The 25,575-nt window shown below is 43.5% G+C and overlaps 2 long non-coding RNA genes across 7 annotated transcripts in view; both read left to right on the top strand.

Annotated features, from left to right (window-relative positions):
• The window catches only part of LOC146175194 (uncharacterized), a 51,821-nt gene that overhangs the window by 15,475 nt on the left and 10,771 nt on the right, over positions 1-25,575 (top strand). The gene's annotated exons all lie outside the window — the stretch shown is intronic.
• On the top strand, positions 934-24,130 carry LOC146175195 (uncharacterized). 6 transcript variants are annotated; one of them, XR_014702138.1, is made up of 5 exons: positions 934-1,190; positions 1,538-1,638; positions 10,469-10,580; positions 15,403-15,499; positions 23,877-24,130. It is a non-coding gene; the product is annotated as an uncharacterized LOC146175195 (long non-coding RNA). The 6 variants fall into 6 exon arrangements; XR_014702139.1 differs by having other exon boundaries at positions 15,393-15,499; XR_014702137.1 differs by lacking the exon at positions 15,403-15,499.

The following is a 25,575-nucleotide window of genomic DNA, read 5'->3' as shown; positions in this document are numbered from 1 at the left end:
TTAGAATCAGAGAAGATTGTATCCGCTTCGGTGATAGCTATGGCTAGTGCCACAGCTGCCTCTTCCGCGGTTTCCGAAGATTTTGTCACAACCGACCCTGATGCCTGCCGCCACCCGTGCACGTCCACCGCCGCCACTGCGAACGCTTCTCTTGTTGCGTATTCGGTGTGCTTACGGTGAACGTGTTGTTCACGATGTTTACACGTGTAGTGTCCACGTCTTGTGCCTACAATGGCGCCACGTTTGCTGCCGCCCAATGGAACGCTCTAGGGCACGTGAGGCGACGCTGCTCAGGTCCCAATTTCTCAGTCGACACACGATTTTGTAGTCGTCCATTGGTAGTCTCGGGGACGGTACACTCTAAGAACTGGAACTCTTATTTCAAGAGTCAAACAGCCTAATTACTCCTGCAGATCTCACTTTACTCCTGCCATATGCGAGGAAGAGTGAAATGGCATTTCAATCTTCCAAGAAAAAATGAGTAAAGTGAACATTCTACTCCTGCAGATTTAGATAGCGTTAAAGGTTGTTTTACTCCTGCGATAAAGAAATTATAACTTTCCGTACCACACATGTTTCGATTGTTGCTCGGGCAGCACAAGTGTCCGTATTGGACATTGAAGCAGGCTTCTTTTTCATTTTTTCCTCCTGTCTGCGTGATACCGCATTAAATAGTAGTAATCAGCTATCAAGGGTAAAGGCTTCCAGGCGTGTCGTCTGCTACTGTTTTCAACTACGAAACTGTCAACTGCTCAAACCAAATTTACCTGAAGAAATGAATAACCTACGACCATCTAACTTCACAAATGAACTTTATTATTTGAAAATAATTTATGCATTCACAAATACTTGATAGTTATCAAACTCATGCTCCCTCTTCTTTCTTTTTTTTTTTTTTTTTGCGTTGCGCAACTGTTGCTCTCCTTATTCAGTTCAAGCGCTGCGTTAGCTGTGCGTTGTTTGTTCTTGCGGCCTGTCAGTTACATCGTATTTCGCTTAGAAATCCTTTATTACCGCCGGCTTGACCTCTTAAACTACCCTGTTATATCATTATGAAATGCATCGCAAGCCTCAAGCCTTCGCAGTGTTCACCATTTGCAGCGCGCACACAGGATATGACCTGCAACTTGCTTTCAATGCTCGCTCGCCAACGGCATCAACGGTCTCCGGACAATAATGGAGTCATTCAGGTAAGGTTCGCTTCTATTTTTTTTTCCGCAACTGCAAGTTTAAAACGCGCAAAAGCGTGTAGACTTCTGTTCATTAGCACATATTTTGAAGCCTCAGTTTTACCAAGCGCTATTTTCTTGTACTGGGAGCAGTGGCATTGTCGCTTGTTCGAACATGGGAGGCGCGTAGGCGCTATTTGTTTTGGCAGTGCTGTAACCGCTAATTTTCTTCCGTAGACACAGAAGTATGTGTTCTTGTGCATACATACTTTAATAACTTCCATTTTTTATCATCACAAATATGCATCGGCAGTCACGTTTACGTCCGGTTGAGTGAGGCATTACAATTTTGTTCCTTGCACTTCCAGGTGTACACTGTTTTTGAAAATGTTCTCCTGGAAGACAGCTGCTTGCTCAGGATGGATGCTTGCTTGGTTGCTAAAGGCGTCCCGTGAACAGCATTAAGCTCGTAAGTGTGTTCTTCCGCCACATGATTCTCAAAAGGCACTACCATGATTAATGGTGATAAATGCTTTATTTGCCTACCTATGCTGTACAAGTGGAGGAACCGCGGCCTTAGGCTAAGCACATGCCCACAAAGTGCGGTCAGCTGTTGCCATGGTCTCCTAGGCTGTTCTGTCTGAGGACGTCATTGCATATTAGGGCACTTCAGATGGGCAAGCAGCTTGAGTATGAGAATGTGTTTGCTTGCACTTTATGTTCTGAAGATTAGTGTCGTGTGTAGCAGCCAATCAAGGAACTAATCGTGAGTTAATCCGAAGAAAATGAATTGTTCATTTTTCACTTCCTGGCATACTTTTTTTCTTCTGTAGAAAAGTCACTTATAAACAGTATGCATACTTTTTTTATAGCTGCAGCATGGACGTGCTGTTATAAAGCCACTTTGAAACCTCAAAGAAGTAAAGTTGCTATTTAGGTCATGCTCATAAGAAAGAGAAGCTGCTAAGAATGGCTCACGAATTAATTGTCGAGTCATAAAGAATATTCTTTGTTGCTGTGCAAAATAATGCAAAATGTCCTACATCTAAAAAAAAAATCTGGAAACATTTCAGTGACCTGCTGCGTGCTTGCTGAAACACACACACACAAAAAAAAAGAAAATGAGGGTGGGGACCAATGTTGAGTGCACACAGGAAGTTGAGTAGCGGAGGAAGTCATCACCGAGCTCTATCACAGCAGACTTGGCATGGCAAGGAGTCGTAGAGCACTGGCACGACAGTGTTGCATCGGCTTCAGCTCTTTCCACGCACTTTTGATGGCCTTCCATAACTCATCAGAATTTGCAGTGTGCAGGACCCTTTTTTGCAAAATGGCTTTTAATGCCTGAAATGTTTTCAGTGACTTTCATATCAGCGACCTTAGGAAGCCAAGCTAGTGTAATGGGCTACAAAGCTTTTCAAGGTGCACTTTCACAATGTGCGCCGTGAGGATAGGGAAAGAATGCTGCGGCAGAAAATGCCCATTCTTGTAAGCCATGATTGACAGCTCTTAACCACACGGCCAGAGTAAAGAGCACATAAATGACGAACACAGGTGCTGAACTTCAATTTTATTCTGTAACCACTAATATTCTGCTTATATACCCATAAAGGCACAGAAAAGTGGCGATTTTTGACACTTGTGGCAACAAAAACTAATGTGACAAATAAAAACCAAAAAAAGTACCGAAAGGGCAAACCCGAACGAGGAGAGAACGAGATAGGCAAGTTATCTTTTAAGCCGCCAACACATGGAAAGTGGACTAATAAGTACAAAAAAAATACAAATGTGGAAGGAGAGCAGAAAATGGGTAGCAGAGGTAAAGGTAACAATTAGCACAGCAAAATGCATGAGATGAAGTGCACTAAAACTGAAAAAAAAAAGCGTCATGAACAGCGACAATGAAGCCAACAATTGACATTGCCAAATGCAGAACACAAGCAGTACTAAATAGCTAAACCAAAGCAAATGAACGAAACGCGCATGATCAACAAGGGTGAAGTCAACAATTAACATAGCGAAAGGATGAAGATGAGGTGCATAAAACCAAACAAGAAAGATAAAATGTCAAGAAATGAATTCAACAAATGTAACAAAGCTAAAACCAGGCTAGATTACAGAATTCCATAAAGAAAGGCAATCTCTTTTTCCAAAAGTGAAATGGAGGGGGTGCTAACACAATCATCCTTGAGCCTCAAAATCTTGGCAGCTTCGACTATTTCATGTGTCAGCTTTACCAATGTGTTTTTAACACTGTTTTTTTTTTTTTTTTTTTTTTCAAAGATTGGGTGGCATGGCTTCTTTGAGTCGGTTCCTGCAGTGGACGGGCAGATTCCTGGGGGATTACCTGAGAAGTCATTTTAATGCTCCATTAGCCTTTCATTGATGCATGAAAAAGGCTTGTTTGTCCATGTATACCTTACGGCAAGTGAAAGGCTTAGAGTGAGCGCCTTCTGTACACTGCTCCTAAGGGTTTTCTGTGCTTCTTGGTGCGGCATCTTTTCTTTTTCATTAACGATCCACGAAAGCTGCAATAGTTGCTCAGGGGCAGAAAAGAACGTCAACTCCTGCTTTCTTTTCACTCATCGTAAGGTTGTGGGAAATTTGGTGCATGCAACGAATCACTGCAACCTTTTTGCGTGGCCTGTGCACTTCAGCCAGTGGTTGTGTTTTTGCACTTGGTGTTTTTCAGCACTTTTTCTGCGACAGTGGAGAGGACTTGTAACGGGTACCCTGATTGCGTGAGCCTGCATACCTTTTTCAAGAAGCTTTCTTGCAATTTGTGCTCGCATGACTTGTTCAAGGCGTTGACAAGGGCAGACTGGATGATATTTCTTTTGACCAGCTTTGGAACGAGCGGAGCTGCATGTTAGGAAGGGATTGTTTCCCCTTGGTCCAATCCGCCTTTTGCGCGAGTTTTCTGCGCATGCGCGAAGCCCCAGCGGCGACTGATGAAAACACACTGAGAGGTGTCGACGGCGCTTCTCGTCGCCGCACTCATAGCCAACGCACGGGGGCTGGAGGCGCGGTACGTTCACAGCCTCGGTAAAACGATGCCAACCACCTGTGCCGCTTACGTCTGCCACTCTCGAGGCGTGCCGGGATGCAAGACGCGTTTTGTTAGGTTTCCTTCGGCAAGCCGCGACCTGCAACGGCGTGAAGCTTGGATTAGGGCAACCAAGCGTCAAGACGTGAATGGGCGACCTTGGCAGCCGACTGCGTGCTCTCGACTGTGCGAAAAACACTTCGTTACAGGTATGTATGCATCTAAAGGAAATGTGCATGATGAAAAGTATCTACCGGAGTTTGCACCAAGCCTGTAACCCACCAGTGATAGCCGCAATGAGCATTTGTTCGGCGCGTCTGATGGCGATGTATTTTGTCGTTTGTTGCGAAGGGGCCGGGTAGCGCAGATATCAAAGGTGGTTGTGTGCGCTAGACCGTAATATTTAGCATGTTTTATTGCGACTGCCGCCTGACTAAAAAGAAGAAGAAAAAAAAGGTGTTGTGATGCACCGCCGTCAGTGAGCCGAGTGGTTGAGCTGGTCATGAGGCTCGCGAACGGCAGTGCATTAAAACGCCGTATTTTTTTTTTTCTTGTTAGTGAGGTGGCAGTCACGATAAAACATGCTAAATATTACGGCCTAGCGCACACAGCCGCCTGTGATATTTCTAAGCTACCTAGCCCTTTCGCACATAAAGATAAGAAGGGACAAAATACATCGCCTTCAGGCCCCGGTGCAACTGAAGCAATCACGCACCGAAGAAATCCTCATTGCAGCTATCACTGGTGCGCTACAGCCTGGGTGAAAACCAGTAGGTACTTTTCATCATGCCTATTTCGCTTAGATGCATACATACCTGTAGTATCTGTGTTTTTGCCGCTCTGAGCATATGACGCACTTGCACGACGCACAGTATTTTTTTTTTTTAATTAAAGGCTCGCCTTCGTGCACGCCAAAGCATCCGGACTTTGTTCCTTTAATGTACGCAATCAGATGCACTTCGTTAGGGAGCTTGATAATCGTCGTCTTCGTCCAACCGTTCGCAACGGCAAGGAAACCGCCCGGCACAATAAATGAGTCTCCTGGAGGGTTCATGCTCGTTCACTTGCAGAGTGGATCGCTCTGGACGTAAAACAGGGTTGGTTCCTGACCGAGATGCGCATCCGATATGTAGGAGATTCACATATGTGTCACCAAGTTGTTGATTCCGCAGAAATCGCGGCGGAGGCAGAAATGAACGTTGGAGATCCTTTCACAACAGAATGACCATTCTCTGCGCACCGAGAACCTTTTCACCACTGCGACCACATCCGTTCCGACTCCTGAGGCCAGAAACCGGCTACAGCTCTGAATCATCCATTGCCAGAAAAATGCAGCGCGTTTCCTGCAGGTGTGCATTTCGGCCGGGACAATGCCCTTTTCACGGGGTGTGTATATGTGACTCTCTGCCGATCTTCTTGGATGAAATCCTATAGCTGCACGGTTGTAGATGACGCGAGGAGGAAGCGACGCCCATTGCACCATGCCGGCGCCGCGGTGACCGCATTGTGCTCGGTAACTCAAGACACCCCGCGCATATGCGCCGCTCAAAGTCACAGGATACGATTCCACCTAGCTCTGCAGCATCAACAAACCCCTGGCTGCTTTGCCCTTTGAGATCCCTCTCTCTCTCTGCCCCCACGCTCTCCTGTCTGCCGAAAACCTGCACGCGTCGAACACGGCCCGCGCTACACGCTCTTACAATACGAAGATAGTATATGCGTACGTGCGTTATGAGTGGACTGTGAAAACGCTCTACCTTCCCCCATACTGCGTGAACATGATATGCTGCAATCACTGTCACTACTTTCCGCTCCGAGGCCAAAAAAGGGGGGAAGCTTTCGCTTTCTACCAGCGTTGGCGTGGCCATTTCGTATGGTGCGCTCTCGCGTCGTCTGCTACACTGCCGCTCAATGTGTTTCCCGCCCGCTCCCGCATGATGGTGCCACATCCTCGCGCAAAAGGCGGATTGCCCGGCACACATAACTGGGTGTAAAGAAGATTCTTAGTTCCAGGATGTGCATGGAATCATTGTCCGGCATTTCGTGCATAAATTTAAGGGGAGCCAGGGCACTCTTAAGGACACTAAAAATTTCAGGTACTTCATGAAAAAAAAAGGCTTCCTTGTCACAGTCGAAAAGAACCAAGAAATCATCCACAAAGCAGAAAATATTTTGAACTTGTTAGTGTTTGAAATGGTTCCTGAGACTTTTGTCATGCATAGCTAAGAGCAGATCACTGATAACGGGGCAATACATGATCCAATGCAGATCCTGTGACTTTGGATAAAGTGTAAACCATTCCATTCTAGAAATGTTGATTTTAGGTACACAGAAAGCATAACCAAGAAACCATCTACAGAGACACCACACTCATTCTGGAAGGATACTGCTCCAGGTTTGTCGATAGCTTCACGAACGCATTTCATGAGGTCCCCCATCTTGAGGTATAGAATAAAATAATTTTAACATCTGTAGAAAAACACGGTAGGCTTTCTTTCTATTCCAGTTCAAAGACCTAATGATTTCATCTGCATTCTTTACCAGAAAGGTATCATCGATAGAAAGCAATTTCTGGTTGCCTTGCAAATACATAGAGACGTCTTTCTGCCAGGTATCCTCCGAAACAATAACGCACAGAGGGCACGAGAGGTATATCTGGCAGAAAGACGTCACTATGTATTTGCATGGCAACCTGAAATTACTTTTTATCGATGATCCCTTTCTGGTAAAGAATGCAGATGTAGTCATTAGGTTTTTGAACGGGAATAGAAACAAAGCCTATCATGCCTTTTCTATAAATGCAAAAGGCTTGTTTTATTCTATACCTCAAGATGGACCTCATGAAATGCGTTCGCAAAGCTATTGACCAACATGGAACCATATCCTCCCAGAGTGAGTGTGGTGTCTCTGTAGATGGTCTCTTAGAATTGTTTTCTGTGTATCTAAAATAAACATTTGCAGAAAGGAATGATTCACACCTTATCCAAAAGCACGGGATCTGCATCATATCATGTATTACTTACTCCCTTGCTCAGTGATCTGTTCTTAGTTATGCATGACAGTAGTCTCAGGAATCACTTTGAAAACTCACGAATTCAAAAAATTTTCTACTTTGGGGACGACTTCTTAGTTAATTTAGACCGTGACGTAGAAACCTTTTTTCATGAAGTACCTGAAGTTTTGAGTGTCATTAAGAGTATCCTGGCTCCCCTTGAATTAAAGCAAGAAATGCCAGACAATGATTCCATGTGCTTCTTGGAACTAAGCATCTTCACACCCAGTCACGTGAGCTGGGCATTTGAACCAAGGGGCAACTAGCCTTTCCTATAATATGACTCCGCTCGTTCAAAGCTGGTTAGAAGAAATATCATCCAGTCTGCCCTTGTCAATGCCCTGAACAAGTCATGCGAGCACAAATTACAAGAAAGCTTCTTGAAAAAGGTATGCAGGCTCACGCAATCAGGGTACCCGTTACAAGTCCTTTCCACTGTCTCAGAAAAAGTGCTGAAGCACATAGGCAACGCGATAATGTTCCAGGGATTCCTTACATGCACCAAATTTCCCACAACTTTACGACGAGTGAAAAGAAAGCAGGAGTTGACGTTGTTTTCTGCCCTCGAGCAACTATTGCAGCTTTGATGAATCGTTAATGAAGAAGAAAAGCAAAAAAAAATTAAATAAAAAAGAGGCCGCACTAAGAAGCACAGAAAACCCTTAGCAGCACGTGCGGAAGGCGCTCACTCTAAGCCTTTCACTTGCCGTAAGCTATACATGGACCAAACTGGCCGATGAAGGCTAATGGAGCATTAAAATGACTTATCAGGTATATCCCCCAGGAATCTGCCCGTCCACTGCAGGAACCGACTTAAAGAAGCCATGCCACCCAATCTTCGAAAAAAAACTGTGTTAAAAACTCATCGTTATAAGCTGACACATGAAATAGTTAAAGCTGCCAAGATTTTCAGGCTCAAGGATGATTGTGTTAGTACCCCCTCCATTTCACTCTTGGAAAAAAAGATTGCCTTTCTTTATGGACTTCTCCAATCTAGCCTGGTTTTAGCTTTATAACATTTGTTGAATTCATTTCTTGACATTTTATCTTTATTGTTTCGTTTTATGCACCTCATCTTCATCCTTTCGCAATGTAATTGTAGACTTCACCCTTGTTGCTCATGAGCATTTCCTTAATTTGCTTTGTTTTAGCTATTTAGTGCTCATCTTCTGCATTTAGCGGTCAATTCTTGGCTTCATCTTTTTTGTCATGCACTTTTTCTTTCAGTTTTAGTGTACTTCATCTCGTGCGTTTTGCTGTGTAATTGTTAGCTTACGTCTGTTACCCATTTTCTGTTACCATTGCATTTTTTTTTTTCTGTTATTAGTCCGTTGTTCCACGTGTTGGCGGCTTAAAAAATGATTTGCCTATTTTGTTCTCCCCTTGTTCGGGTTTGCTCTTACGGTACTTCTTTTTGTTTTTATTTGTCACAAGTGTCGAAAATCACCACTAGTCGGTGCCTTTATGGGTATATAAGCAGAGTATCAGAGGTTCCAGAATAAGGTTAAAGTTCAGAGCCTGTGTTCGTCTTTTATGTGTTTACTCTGTCCGTGTGGTTAATTAAGCACTGTCAACCATGAATCAACACCATTAGCCCGACAACTTTTTCTATCCTTGCAAGGTCCTTTTAGCAGGTGAGAAAGGAGCTGGTGGCAATGATTACAAAATAAGCTTGGGAGCTCAGCTGACCATCAATGCAGGGAAGAGGTGAGAGGCTGTCTTTGTGGTAACTCCCCCCCCCCCCCTTGGCCCTTTATGTCAATGGCCTGAGGCCATTGACATAAAGGGGATCATACCTTAAAATAGCAGTATTTAATGAAAGTTACAGCCTTGCAGCAAAACAAACATGGTATATAAGAAAGCAAGCCACAGGTCAAAAGACAAAAGTATAATCATTTACTTTTTAGCAACTAGGCAGCACTCTTTTTGTTTCTAGGCCCACCCAGTACAGGCCCACCCAGTAATGCCTTAAAGTTAGGGCTTTTGTGTAGCCATCCTATCTGAATCCTGCTTTGTCACGCCTTTGCCTAATAAATTTATCTGACACATTAAGGCCCTTATCTCACCCCCTGTTACGAACAGGCTGTCACTAACTGAGGCAACAATTTGTAAATTCTTTTTGGTTGCTTTTTGGTGAGATAGTGGGAAGCATCTTTGATTTGGTCTTCATCCCGGTAAGTATGTATGATTATGCCCTCTGAAGCCTCAGCCACTCCAGTTGCTTTTCTGTAGTGCGCTGTCCAGTGATGTCCCTCTAATTCAGAATCTTTTCGCTTGAGGTATCGCGGCAGCCTTATAGGTCCGTAGCCATGCTGAAGCTCTAAGCAATGCATGTTGATAACTGTCCATTTTACAGATTGAAAAAGCGTTCACATCAGAAAGTGAGAAATGAACGATCCATAAATGCGTGTGTTTGGCCAGTGTTTAAATTGCATTTCTTCAATTGTTTGCTGTATAGGACAGTCTTCAGAACATAAAATATGAGCAAGGCCGTTTGTCTGCTCATGCTGCCTGTTCATCTGAAGTGTGCTAATGTGGAGTAACATCCTTAAAGAACAGTATAGCAGATGTGGGCATGCTATTCAACCCATGTACAACCTCTTGACCAATCACTTTGTGGCTAAGTGCAGTTACTACAGGCCTACTATTACCTTCCATGCTATGTGTGTGTTAATTGTTGCACTCCTTATTTAATCTTAAGAGAATGATCTGTGTAGGTAATTGCATAAAATGGATCACTACCTTATTTTGACAACTGATTTATTGCTATTGCTGCCATGCAGCATGTGACACTGATTGAGTGTATTGTTCTCAAGCACTTCCTTCAGCCAATGCTTGGTTTAATAATTTTGTTGTCATTGTCTTGTGTTAAGTAATGGCAATAATTAGTGAACTGGTTGATCTTGTGCCCTTCCAGCAGGTGTGCTTCTGCTTGGCAGCACATGAGAATCAGTGATTCTTGTTTATAAGTCACTGTATCTGTTCTGTTCCCAAACATGTAATTGTACTCAAGGGGACTCAATCACAGTTCTTCAATGCTGTTTTTTTTGTAATACACTAGTTGACTTTGCTTTATATTTGATATGTATTCTTTCCTTGACTATCATTGTGTATATCAGTGGGCCTCTTAGATTATCCACTGTCCGCAGGTCGCCTGAGTACAGCCCAGCCATTTGTTTACTAGGGTTGCTCTGGCGTTAGTCTTTCTCCAGGTGGACAGTTCCGGGCTACCTGCTGGCTGCTAGACTTGCCAGGATGATTTTATGTTGGCTACTCGCATCCAACTAGCAAACAACGGAGAGGTGATGGGGAGGTGAGGAATGTCTGCGGCTGTTTTTATTGACTAGGACCGCAGAGCTTCGGGTGAAATTATCTTTTGTTTTAAGGGTGTCTTTAATAATGTGCAGGCAGGTGCTCATTTCAGCTGATCTGCAGTGCTCATTTATTACATCTTTAACTGTCGCTGCATACATATTTTGTATGTGTGTGACATTGTCTCCCATCACATAATTTACAAGATCAGATGTTCGTTCCATATTGAGCTTAATGAGTTCGGATTTGCAAATTATATTTGATCTGTCAAGTTCTAGCATCAACTTATTTTACAGCATTGTTCGAGAACCTTCTCAAGCGTGAGAGCAGACCTCAATTCCCTGTGCACTCAGGCATGCGCATTCATGCAAGTATATCGTCAGCATGCGATACACGGTCCGAGTGTTCGGTATTTACTTTTGTAGCGCAGTGGAAAGGACATACTTTGGTAATTGCTCAGAAATATTTTAAGATGTAACGCATGCATGCACTATCACGTTTCACTTGATTCATTAAGGTGGTCACGACAGCTAACAACTGAGCATAAACTAGTTATTGCATTTCACTCCTCACACGTTAAATTATAAATCCTCGAAATTTGAGCTCATTCGGTGCAGCAGATAGTTTTAAAAATAATTTTTATTATTATTGAAATTGGCTCTCTGGTCTGGCAACCATTGGCCGCTGACGTCATGAGATATCATTCCCATGTCGTCTGCTATTCGCGATGTAGTCTATGTAGGCTGCACTTTTGCATTCATGCTTGGATGGTGGTCACAGATTTTTTTTTTTTCAGCAAAAATATTTTATTCGCATATTCTCTTTTCCTTGAAAAGCCTTTACTATAATATGCGACTTTAGTGATCCTCGGACTTGTTTTGGGCTTCGTCTAGAGATTGCCGAGGAGGCTGAAATGGACGGGCTCATGCTGTATAATTCAATGTATACAATCAGAAGCATCTTATTCTTACACTATGAGATTTAGCTTGTTTTAGCAACAAGCACTCACGCATATAAAAAGGTACTTGTCAGTTTCTTCCCGCCGTGTACCCGCGCCATGAAAGTGGGGAGGGGTTAGCATTATGTTCCTGATTGCTGAGGTATTGCCGTTGCTCTTTCGGTCCAAAAACTAAGAGTAAGCAAGCATTACCTTGAGGCGAGAGCATACCTTGCAACATTAAAGGAGCAGACAAAACTTTTAAACAAAGCAGTACCTCTTGACGACCTTCCATTGATCAGTTCCGTCGGTGTCGCGGGGCCGAAAACCTCACACTACGGTGATAGGTGCTGGTCGTGCTGGCATCGTCGCCAGTGTAATGCGAAAAATCATGCGTCGATAAGCTAAAGCTGATAAGCTGACTGACCGTGCCTTATGCTGAAGGAAACATGCCTTATTCTATATTGCTTTTGTGCAGTAGCATCTTCATCAAGCGCTTTCGTCTGAGGGTCGGTCACTGAGTCAGTCAACTCCCTCCCCCCTCCCTGCAAAGAAAAAAAAATTGTCCTTTGATATTGCAGCCTGCATTTCAGACGACGCTCCACCGTGCATAGTCTCCTGTCCGCAGTGATAAGAATGTTTTTAATATGAAAGCGCCTCTACTTTAATAAAACTTTAGCAGCACACCTCTGATTTGAATTCATTATGCAATTGGGGCTGGTACAAAAGCAGCCAATGGTGTGTGCTGTGCCTTCACTGTGGGGAACGACTGCTAGCATGACCAGCGTGGCAGTACGGCCTTGCATGTTGTTTTTCATGCATGATGGCTCACACGGGGAAGATTGGGAAAAAATAAGGCGATAGATAGTGCATGCATTTGGCATTTCTCAAATATTTCTGAGTGCTTCCGAAAACACATTCTTTTTTCACTGTGCAGAAAAATGAAATGAAGACGTGAAAAATTAATGCACTCATGATACTGATGTACTGTCTTTGCCAGAAGTAACCAGGCTGCGTGTTCCGCTTCTCAGTCGGTTAGCAGAGAATTCATAAAACTTCTGATGCTGTAAATTGGTGCAACATAAATGAGAGCTCCTGTCTTCACTTGCCAAAAAGTTATGATCCTCAGGGGATCCATGTTAGCTTCAGAATACAAGCAAAACATGCAGCCTGGTTACTTTTGGCAAAGACGGTACATGCACTTATTAATGTGCCTTCTCGAGTACGTACTGGGAGCTGCAACCCACGGCAATGCTCGAGAAGGTCCTCAAACAGCAAGTCAAGTAAAATAAGCTGAGTACGGACTTGAGAGATGAAACGTATTTTGCAAATAAATCGATTTAATGAGCATAGTATGATGCAAACATCTGCACTTGTAAATGGTGAGAAGAGATATGTTGCCCCACATACACAAAATAAGTAAGCAATGGCAATGGAAAGACACACAAGATGTCCACCACGACTGGCAGAAATAAGCACTATCCTTGAGATTGTACGAAATGTCTTGTTCACTAAAGTACCGCACATGCTCACCACTTCCATATAACCTCTGTTGTCTGCTAGCCGCCCAAGCGCAACCCACACTAAATCATCCTTGTGAGAGTGTGGCATTCAGTGGCATATCATCAGAGAAAAAATGACCCCCCCCCCCCCCCCCCCATACACACAGAAAAATGTAAGAGCTGGCTCCACGCTCGGGCGCCCCCTTAGGCTAATAACTTAAGCCCAGTGACAAGGTGGCACGTATGCGGAAACTAACGATAAAAAAGAGTAAGCGTGACAAATGTCTCTTAAATGTAATTTATGTTCATTATTTTACCTGTGTTTGCTGTGTTTTTGGTCATTTATTTTTAATGTGACAGTATTGAAGGCCCCGTTTCCCCAAAATCTTGCATTGTTGGTGGCAACGTCGTGAGCAAAAAAGTCATGAGCAGGGTTCTAGCATTTGGTAATAAGCAGGTGACATTTTTGTGAGTCAGGCATTGATTTTTGGTGTTAGTTTGTGTGGCATCATGAGGCCGCATGAGATGCCGAATTGCCTGGAGCTCCTTACGATTGAAGGGTGAGATGGGCCCTTCCGAGTCGCACTTTTGTGCAATGTTGCTAAAGCAGGTATATATATATCTATGTCAGGTTGTCTTTCAGATAATGTGGTAGCTTATCACTGTATGCTAATGAATGTTTGAGATAAATGGATCAGTGACGAAGCGAATAGCAGTATGCAGGTACGAAAAGGTGGGTCACCTTGTAGAAATGCAGACTGAAGACAGTCAAACTACCACATTATACCCTTAAAGGCAGACTTTAAGTATCCCTCCAGGTCTTAATTTTAATTTATTTATCCGAGGGCTGTTTTTAGCACCTGTTTTCCTTCCGGATTTGGTTTTCATTTATAATTGTGTGAATTTAAGGTAGTCTCATTTCTCGCAAGGGTGGAAGAACGGGCTAGTTGCTGGTTCATATTGGGAAAGGAAAAAATGATTGCACACTCGACAAAGTGCTGTGTTGTCATTTTTTGTTCATGTCTCAAAAATTCGCTGTTATTTTTTCTCAAGCTCTCTGTTCTTACTGAGCTTTTTCATTTCACCTCAGATGCATGACCTACAGTAATGAAGAAGGACATGCCTCTTTGTTTATGCCTTATCACTTAATGTTGTAGTATTATATTTTTTTCTTATGTCTATAGCCCTGTGTTTTAGATAAAAAGAACGACCGAGGTTGCCCTGCTTTGTTATATTGAACAACAATGCACCATAAAGTCATCCCGCTGTCAAAGCATGCATGAACATCGGAGCATATCCTACCTTCCGTTATCACTCTCAAAGAAAGTGTCTAGTATGCAGAAACACTAAGGCGGTAGGCATTGCTAGTGAAGTTAAATGCCGCCTGACCACATGCCCACAGGCTACGAGGTCAGCCACTCAGTGTGTATGTGTGTAAGGGCTGATGTGTTAGCAGAATTAGGGTAGCAGCAGCTTCTCTATACTGCCAGGAAATGAACCACTGACAGGGTTTTAATTAGTTTGAATACTTGTCACGCAGTATGCTGTGTTGGTCCAACTGGTCACATTGCAATGCATCACCTTCTTAGTTGGATCTCTGCCTTCTCCACTACTGCAGAGTGTAGGTAGCAGTGTGTTATTAGTCTGTGCAGACGTAATTGAGCGGAAAGGTTGCTTTGTGGTCCAAGCAACAGCGATCCGATATCACCTTTCTTAAAGGTTGTTGGGCTGGTGGAGTGCATTACACAAATATTACATGTATAATGTATGTTCTGCATGCACATGTGCTTGGTAGCATTGCCGCAGTATCTTTGACTATTCAGGATCGATGACAAGAATGCCAGCCTACCTACCACCAGCTGTTGTGAACACCTCGATTACTATATTATTGCGTTGCTATAGTGGCTTATCCACAACCAATGACTCGGTCAAAAGAACATAAGCACTCCAGAGAGCTTAGACGTTAGCTTGACAGGGTCAGGGTGCTTACTGAATTTGGTATGGCAAGCATCATGCAAAAAAGGAAGTGGTGGCAGTCCTAAAACTTTTACACTCTGCTAGATATAACTTCTGTGTAGATCTTGCATGAAAGTAGCAATTATCAGTCAATTTTGCAAATATATTCGGTGGAATCAGCTGTGCAATACAGTATGATGCTATATCTGGCTAATTGCACATACATTTAGGTTTTTTTTTTATTCTGCAAGCTCGCCAGAAGGCATATTATAAAAACCCATCTAAATTGTTTTCCATAAGTAACCGAAGAAGGCTCTTGCTCTTATCGTTGTCGGTGAGCCATTTGGAGAAGTCCGCTTGCCTTGTTGCAGTTAGTCCTACTTCCTGCTGAATCTGTCCTTGATGGTCCCGGCACAAGTGCACAGCAGGTGGCGAACATCCACTTCTGCAGCTGGTGTGCAACACTTCGGGCATGTGGCGGGTCCGATGTCTTCTTGAGATTCCCATCAGCATGTTACAGATAGGGTAAGGGCCGCCCCAGCTCGTATTCTTGTTTCTTGCTATTGTTGTCTGCAGTACTAAAACCTGGCTCCTCATCTCCCTGGTATATGAAGTAATCAATTACAGGCTCTGCATCTCAAATACCCATATATTTGAACCTTTGAACAACAACAGCATCTGGGGACATCACATGCAAAGATTTGAAAATACGCAAACAGACAGGCTAAAGTGACACTCCAAGCTAACCTCATGGTGTCATTACGTGGTTGACTGCTGCCATGCGCAAAGTACAGATGTGTCTGAATTGTTCTTTATATGCCACAGAGCTAGACGATGATAATGATGGCAGCAGGCAGGGGCAGTACCTCGGGGTGTATGCAGGGCCACTGTACTATGCAGACTCCATTTCCTTCCAAATAACAGGTTCCAAATTTACAAGGAGTGGCTCATACATAAATGTAGCCCTTAGTCGAGTGTAAAAGGCACTCTATATTTCCTTGGTATGGATGATCAGGTCGTTTAGGCTTTTTGAGAAAATGTATTGCATAAAAGGGTTGCCCTTTCTCAGTATTATTTACACTTGGCAAAGTGCTAGACTGCATTATGCAAAGATAGTCTGCAGTCTACCTCTCCCTTCTTGCCACCCTGCTGAAAGATATCTGTTGTATGTCTGTAGCAATGCATCCGTCTGTTGTTTCAGGCTACTAGGAAAAGTGACACTATGCACAGGCAACCGTAATAAGCATACTTATTGCGTCCCCACTAGCAACGTAAAGCAATTTGCCTTTACAGTGGTCTTGTTTATGCTCTTTCAGCTAATTGCTTGCCTTTTCATGATGCTATTTCCTTACACCTTCAGTTAAGATCACTGCAAAATTGCCATATATGTGCCCTGGGGGTGAAACCGCAGCCATCTGCTGGGAAATAAATCACATGACTGCATTAATTTTGTAAGAACTGAATCTGCAGTTTTTACCACACATTAACGGTGCATTAGAAAGACACCAGTATCAGTTCTGAATGAAAAATGTAACCCTTACTAAATTTTATGGACATAAACACGTGAAAAAGTGCTGGCCTTTACACATTCTTTAAACTGCCCACTGAAAGTCAGCAACAGAGCTATCTATAGATACATACACCTTCACATTGTCTTTTTGTTTACTGTTAAATACAAATAAAGTCAGATATCCAAGCATTCAGGCGCCTGATGCAGTCATTGGTTGTGGGTGTGCTGCTTTAGGAATGCAATAATAAAGCAGTTGAGGTGTTCACGACAGCTGGTGGTTAGGTGGGTCGGTGTTTTTGTCATCAACCCTCAACAGTTAAAGGCTAACCAAGCAGATGCGCATGCAGAACATCAATTGTACGCCTAGTTTTTGTTTAAAGCATTCTAGCTGCACATCGAGCTTTAAATAAACTGATACCCAGTCGCCGTTGCTCTACTTTTGAAGCAACCTTACTGCACAAGTAGATCTGCACATACCAACAAGCCTGGTAGGAAGTGGCTCTTTAGCATAACACCATCGGCTGCTGTCTAGTTTCAATTGATGAGTGTGCACTGCTCTACCTACAAAGGAGAGGTGCAGATTATTTGCTCTGTGTGCTATCTGCACGCTCCAGTAATTGAGAAGGTGCAGATCCAGTTGGGCAGGTGACACATTGTCATGTGACCAGTTCGGCTAACAAAGCATACTTCGTGGCTCGTATTCAAACTTCTCAAAGCCCTGTTAGTGGTTGATCACTGCCAGTGTAGAATAGCATTAGTGAAGCTGCTGCTACCCTGACCCTGCTCACACTTCAGAAGTTTTGCCTAGCCGGCACACTGACGGACCAACTGATCGACCTTGTAGCCTGTAAGCATGTGCTCGGGCAGTGGTTAACTTTACTAGTGCTTCTGATTTATAGTTTCTTGCACTGTTTTTTACATGCTCGACACTTTCTTTGAGGATGATAATGGGAGTTAGGATATACTCTGATCTTCATGCATGTTTTGACAGTAGGGTGACTTTATGGTGCATCGTTGTTCGTTATAACAAAGCAGGGTGACCTCAGTAGTTCTTTTTGTCTCAAACTCAAGGCTATAAACACATATTTTGACAGTAGCTCCACCCTCATTCACAATAAGCATTTGTGATAGCTGAGGCCAATATAGGTGGGCTCTACTTCAGAGCTAGAAAAAAGTAGTGAAACCAGTACCAACAAGTTCCATAAGTACTCACTGGTACCAAGCTGTCGAGGATTTTCTCTTTAGTCTGACATATCGAATACACACACATGTGGCAGCTGTTAAATTAGGTTAAAAAAAAATAAAAACAACAGTAGGCGATAATGCGTAAACAAATTCATCTTCTTCATTGCTGTAGGTAATGCATCAGGGGTGGAATGAAAAAACTCAGTAAGAATAGAGAGCTTGGGAAAAAAATAAACCGCACTCCTAAGACATTGAAAAAGAAAGAGATGACAACACAGCGCTTTGTCCTTGTCTCAAGAGAGTGCTGTTTTTTTTTTCCCAGAGATGAACTACCAGCTAGCTCATTTTTCCACCCTTGCAGGAACAGAGACCACCTTAAATCGACGCGGTGCTACAAATGGAAACCAAGTCCGGAAGGAAAGCAGGTGTTAAAAATCTCGGAAAAATAAATTAAACCTAACTTTAAAACCTGCAGGGATACCTAAAGTCTGCCTTTAAGGGTATGCTGCTAGTTGCTTCGTCACTGATCCATTTATTTCAAACATTTATTAACATACAGTGATAAGCTACCACATTATCTGAGACAACCTGACATATATATACTTGCTTGAACAATTGTATAAAAGTGCGACTCGGAGGGGCTTGATTGCCATCTCACTCTTCAATCACAAGGAGCTCCTAGCAATTCGGCATCTCATGCGGCCTCATGATGCCACACAAACTAACACCAAAACTCAATGCCTGACCTACAAAAATGTCACCTGCTTATTACCAAATGCTAGAACCCTGCTTATGACTATTTGCTCACGACATTGTCAACAATAATGCAAGATTTTGGGGAGAATGGGGCCTTCAATACTGTCACATTAAAAATAAATGACCAAAAGCACAGCAAAAACAGGTAAAATAATGAATATAAATTACGTTTGAGACATTTGTCACACTTACTCTTCTTTTTTATTTTAGTTTCTGCATACGTGCTGCCTTTTGAGTGCACCTAAGTTATCTCATTAGCCTACGGGGCGCCCGAGCGTGGAGCCAGCTCTTGCATTTTTCTGTGTGTAGGGGGGAGGGGGGCTACTTTTGGTTGCTCCAGAATGCGTTCATTTTTTCTCGACGATATGCTGCTGGATGCCAGACTTTCACAAGGATGATTTAGTGCGGGCTGCGCTTGGGTAGCTAGCAGACAACAGAGGTGATATGGAAGTGGTGAGCATGTGCGGTACTTCATTGAACACGACATATCGTACAATCTCAAGGATAGTGCTTATTTCTGCCACTCGTGATGGACATCATGTGTGTCTTTCCATTGCCATTGTTTACTTATTTTGTGTATGTGGGGCAACATATCTCTTCTCACCATTTAAAAGTGCAGATGTTTGCGTCATACTATGCGCATTAAGCCGATTGATTTGTAAAATGCATTTCATCTCAAGTCCATACTCGGTTTACTTTACATGGCTTGCTATTTGAGGGCTTTCTCGGGCATTAGCGCGGATTGCAGCTCCCTGTGCTTAGTCAGGAAGGCACATTAATTCGTACATGTACAGGGTCCTTCAAAATATGTGCGAACACGGCGAAGCGTGCCCGCGCTCCGTGAGCGGCAGCGCATCCGGTGCGGTCGCGCATCGAAACAATGTGGCGCATGCGCACGCTATGTGCGCATGCGAACGCTTCGAATATGTGCGAATATGCGAATATGTGCGAACGCTTCGCCGTGTTCGCACATATTTTGAAGGACCCTGTACATCAGTATCATGAGTGCACTCATTTTTCACATCTTCATTTCATTTTTCTGCAAAGTGGAAAAAGGACGTGTTTTGGAAAACACTCAAATATTTGAGAAATGACCAATGCATGCACTATCTATCACTTTATTCGTTCCCAATCTTCCGCGTCATGCATCATGCATGGACACCAACATGCAAGGACTGTCACGTTGGTCATGCTAGCGGTTTCTCCACAGTGACGGCACAGCACACACCATTGGCTGCTTTTGTACCAGCCCCAATTGCATAAAGAATTCAAACCTGCGGTGTGCAGCTTAATTTTTATTTATGGTAGAGGCGCTTGCATATTAAAAACATTCTTATCGACGTTATGCATGGATGACGGCATGCAACAGACACACTGTCGTGTCAGCTCTACCACATAGTGTCCTCTTTTCCCCTGATAGATTCCTAAGACTGCACTGCATTCCCATCCAGCAATGGAGCCAAAGTTCGAGCGTCACCGATGCTGGCATCGACAAATCCCATTGATGCTCTCTCTCTCATGCTCCCTGTTTCCGCACTCCTTTATGTTGAGTTTTGAGAAACTAAAATCAGCTTTAAACCTGTGCCCTTTTAGCCATTTAAAGCTGTGTCTAGCTGGGTCAAAGCTATTGCATGACCTTTCAATTTTTTTTTTATCATATGTTTTTGGACTCCTAAAATCGTGACTCCCATTTGAGAAACATTGCTTTTTGATGGCTGAAGTGAAACATGATAGTGCATGCATGTGGTACATCTCAAATATATCTGAGCTATTACCAGAGCATGTCCTCATTTCCACTGCATTGAAAAATAAAATACCATGCACCCAGATTGTGTTTCACACACTGGCGATATGCTTGCATGAATGCGCATGCCTGAGCATGTACTGAGGGCTATGATCTGATGTCACACTCGAGAAGGTCATTAAATGATACCATAAAATAAGCTGAGGCTATGCACTTGACAGATGAAAGTATATAGAGAATCCGAGTTCAGTGAGTTCATTATGAAATAGAAATCTGCAATTGTCAGTTGCCTGGTGGGAAAGAGTGCCGCATGCATATTATACGTATATAAGCAGCGACAGCTGACAAAGAAAAAGATACCATAGGTGGGCACCATGGATCAGCTAAGAGCACCTATGATGCCCTCGGATAAAAGAAATGTCGCATGATACTCCTGTCCTTCTAGTCAGTTTAAAAATAGTGCATAAATTTCTCACTTCTATATCCCCTCTCCATTGTCTGCTAGTTGGAGGGCTGCAGCGAGCATAAAATAATCCTGCCATGTCTGGCTGCCAGTAGGTACAAACAAGACAAATATGAATAAAAATTGAAAACGTTGCTTATGCTTTCTCTAGTTTCGCTGGCTGCTAGCTTCCCTATGTAATTTGTCATTTGATAGATTTCATTACTACAAAAGCAGCGTCACTTCAAAATTTACATTGTCATGGTCTTGCTTGAGTGGCAGTATTAACTTAAAATTGTATAGACACCATAATAATGCCACAGCATTCATGGCTTTATTCTGGATATAGTCTGATATAGGCATTTTGAGCAAAAATCATGGGCATATCTCTAGCAGGTGGTGGTTGGCTGGTGACATGGCTGGACACTGCTCAGTGGTTGTGCATGTCACGAGTCTCCATGACACGGCTAAAGGCCCGTTCACACTTGCGACTAGCAGCGGTCACGTGACCGTTTTGGTCGAAAAGCGACAGTCGCAAATGGTCGCATCGGTCGAAAAGCGACTGCCGCGGGCCGATCGGGCACTGCTCGAATTTTCAGTCGCGCGACTACTAGTCTCAAACCATTTCACCAATCAGCGAGGTCCCGGAGTACTTGATCGAGCACCTTCTCAATGCAATTAAAGAATACCCCTACCTTTTCAACAAACGGCACCCGGAATTCAAAGGCAGGGAGATAGGATATGGCTTGGAAGGAGATTGGAAAGATATTTGGACTATCTGGTAAATACCATGAACTTTTGAGAAACGGGTTTTTCACGCAGGTGCAACATTTTATATTGACACCACGGTGATTGACATTGTCTATTCGTCGTCGGCGTTTTCCTGGAAACACGAGAGCGGGGCATGCGTACCGGCTCACCTGAAAAAGCTGAAGTGTCTGGCAGGCGGCAGCTACCGACGTTTACTCTCATTGCCCAGCAGCTCTCCTACTCCCAACTCGTTCGGAACGAGAACAGAACGAGAAGGCGACTGTCGCAAGTGTGAACATCGGTAGTGGCGAGCTCCTCTCCTCTGGTCGCGCGACTGGTAGTCGCAAGTGTGAATAGACCTTAAGTTGGCAGATAGGAATTCTGGCTTTAACCAAGCCATTAAATGTGCCCGAGTGACCTAGGGGTAGCATGTCTTTGTCTGGATCCAAGGTTCTTTGGATCCAGTCAACCAGGCATCCCCAGGTGACTCAGGCAGGTTCAGATCTCTTGGTTAAAGCAGGTCTCTATATCTTTATGTGGTCTAACATAATGTGATGGCTTACAACTGCGTTAATGAGTATGCACAACATAATAGAATAAATTGTGGAGTTACTCAATTACCCTGTAGTGAAGTGTCTGTACATGAATGAGAATCCACACGGAAGCCCCAATGTGCTCCATCATACACTTAAGGTAGAGTTTAAAGGACCCCCGATTTTTTTGCGTGTTGTCTTTGTAACAGTGTGCATGACTATACATGGATTACCACATAGTATTTGTTTATGGCTGCTAAATTACGCAATCTCTCCCATCATCTGTTTCAATTTCAATGCCATAGCAATGGCTGTGTCAGAAATCAGTATAGGTCATGGAAGGCATGAAAAACAAGAAACTGCAATATCTGCTTCATGATTTTATTCACTATATCGCTGAAGCTAGCCTGGTTCAGGAGCAGTCATCACACCGAACGTGCCTTTATGACCTTCTTGATATTTGACACAAAAGCCTTCTTCTCCTGGATTCTAAATATAACTAAACTCAAGGATTCATTCAAGTTAACACGAAAGCGTTACTTCGCTATGTTCACAGATTTCTGTCCGTAGACCGCACCCGCAAAATCGTGTCCGCAGCAGTTGCGAGTAATTAAGAAACGTGAGAGGTTAATGAGTGGTGTCAATCGATAGAGGCTGACATAATGTTGCTGCCGAAAAATAGGCCAGTAAGCTAGTTAGGTAATTAATTACAGGCAAAAAATGTAAAAGTTCTCTGCAGCAGTTGTGAGTAATTGAGAAGTGGTAGAGGTTAATGAGTCCAATTGATAGAGGGTGATGTAGTGTTGTGTGCGAAATAATAATTAGGCCAATAAGGTAATTAGGTAATTAATTAGAGTTAAAACATGCAAAATCATGTCCGTAGCAGTTGTGAGTGATTGAGAAATCGTAGAGGTTAATGAGTGGTGTTAATTGATAGAGGGTGATGTAATGTGTGCAAAGAATTAGGCCATTAAGGTAATTAGGTAATTAATAAGAGGCAAAAAAATGAAACAGTAAAGGCAAAAATGGTCTCATTAGCTAATGGCTTGGTGCCACATTTGAATGTATCAAATACTAAAATAATTAAACCAGTGAATTAAGGTGACTTCAAGTATGTGACATTACACAACCTGAAGTCGAGCTAAAAAAGGGCATATGAAGGGATTAGCATGCAATTTCAAAGTACCAAAGACTAAAGTAGTTAAGGCAGTCAATTAGAGTGGCGTCAAAGATGTGACGTCACGCAACTGGAAATCGAGCTGAAAAAGGGCATAGGAAGGGATTGTGCAATTTGAAAGTACCAAAGACTAAAATGAATAAACAAGAAGTGGATAATGTGAGCTAGAGGCTGTGACGTCGCACTACCAACCGGAAGTCTAGCTGAAGAAGGGCATAGGAAGGGATTGGTGCACAATTTGAAAGTACCAAAGAAAATGGGTAAACAATAAGTGAATTAAGCGAACAGAAGCAACCAACAGCAGATTCCGTGCTTTTGCATTACTCCAATTCAGATTCTGCAGCGCTGTTTTTAGTTGTAGATGGATGCCACTCTGCAGAAGCGGCCTCAGTAAACTCCAGAGGGAGTGGAGGTTCGCCAGTACAGCTGCATGTGTTCTACATCCAAAGCCAATTCTCGAGCAACAAACGGTCCAGTGCCGGCCAGGCTTGTGTTTAGCCTCTGAGGGACTAGCATAGTGGTATTCAATTCACTTGAGGTATAGCAAATTGGCAGTCAGAATAAACGAAGTATGTGGATTTCTAGATCACTAGCTTTGTTTAATGATTTGGAATGAAAAGTCTACACTTGGTCATGATGTGCCACTGCTAGGGCATACCTACTTGGCGACCCCAGGCGTTCACACCAAGTTTTGTTTTGTTGCATTAGCTGTAGGTTAAAATGAAAACTTGAGATTAGGAGTATGTTTAGTTGCTTATAATGGTTTGCTTTAACCTCCCTTGCATTGTTTTTATTCTATATGCAGGCACCTGGAAAATGCAAGGATATCTTGAGAGGCTTCACTCGGCTCGGCAAGCTGCGATGTGGTCGAGCGGCAGGATCACTTGGTTAAAACTTTGCTCACAGGATCACTTGGCTTGTAGCAGTGTTCTGGGCATCTAATGCCAATTAGACTGTGGTGTCGAAAACACTGATGGGCCTAGACCTCACAGAGCACATCCCAAATGTATTGCTGGCATGCACAGCAATTGTGAGAAAATAAAAGCTGTCATCAGCGTGCTTTTGCATCCCTATTTATTGAAGCATTGATTTCACATCACAGACTGTTGTGTGTATGGTGCAAGAAGTGTGGAAAAAATTTGTACATTCACCATTGAACAGTGTGTAGTGGAAATACTATGCACCGTTTTGCAGAGGAAGGTATGGCCAAAGTGAGTCCTACAAAACATATGGCTGGAACTGGTTTAAAAAATGGTAGGATATGTAAAACAGGCCATGAAATTCCACCAGGAGGAGTAAAATAAAACTCTCCTTGAAGGAGTACAGGCACTCCTATCAGTGGAGTCCTTGAACTCCTCCTGGAAGAGTTGTAGGACGCTACTACAGTGTGTAGTTTTACTCCTTTCGGAGGAGTATCTTTACTCTATTCACAGGAGTAGCGCAGTACTCCATCAGTGGAGTCCGATTACTCTATGGCTAGAGAGAGTTCTTTTACTCTGGAAAAAGGAGTCGTATATGGGACAAGCGAAAACTCCTCCAAATGGAGTTCTAGTACTCCTTCTGTTTTTAGAGTGTACCCATTTTTTAGTGACGGATGGTCCACGCTTCTTTTTGGCTGTATAGTGTCGGAGTTCAGCTTCCCGTCGGCCTAACCCGGCTTAAGCCTAGCTTCGTCGACGTGGCTGTTAGCGCTTTGTTTCAAGCGTCTGGCGCGATCTTGAGGACGGAGAACGGGCTCCCATTCTCCGTTTTTTTAGCTCCTCTGGTGTTATGTCTTCCCCTTCGACGGGGTAATGCATCTTCAGGGTTAGCAAGGTCTCGGACTTGCTCACGGAGCCCGTCGGCACGGGGCAGAGTAAGGCTTACGCGTTAGGCCTAACTGCCTCCGTCACTTAGTCCGGGTAAAACGTCCGAAAAATACGGAAGCTGGTCGTCGACTTGCCAAGAATTGGTATCCACGCGTGCCGGGTGGTCCCTCAGATATGTTCCAATAGGTGGCAGGTCCAAGAACCGAAGCATTCTGCCAAAAGTTGGCTTCGAGGCGGGAGCCCATGCGACACACGTCCACACTGCTTGACAGCCCAGGCAGGAGTCCCGAACTTCGAAGATTTATACAAATTTAGTTACGCCTTTCGGTTTTTGTAATGCGCCTGAAAAATTTGAGATAATACCGGACACCATCCGGCGGGATCTAAAATGGAAGACATGCCCCTGCTACATCAACTTCATAGTCATGATCTCTTCAGATTTTGGCGACAGCTCCCCCCCTTGAAGAACATCTCTACCTGCCTTTCTGACGGCAGTTTCCAGTTAAACTTAATGAAATTTCCTTTCGCGCTTGCCAACTATACGGCATCTGTCCAGACCCAGCCAAACCACACTGTCGCTGCCTTTACAAAGCCTACGTGTGTCAATGACCTGCGCGGCTTCCTGGTTTTGGGATCCTGATTCCGTAAGTGCACTCGAAGTTCTGCTTTGATTACTGCCCATTTAATACAAGTTTG

This window comes from Amblyomma maculatum, chromosome 11 (genome assembly GCF_055883805.1).
Source record: "Amblyomma maculatum isolate TAMU_Amacu chromosome 11, ASM5588380v1, whole genome shotgun sequence".
Classification (NCBI taxonomy): domain Eukaryota; kingdom Metazoa; phylum Arthropoda; class Arachnida; order Ixodida; family Ixodidae; genus Amblyomma; species Amblyomma maculatum.
Note: the sequence above shows the minus strand (reverse complement) of the source record. Positions and strands in the feature narration are given on the sequence as shown.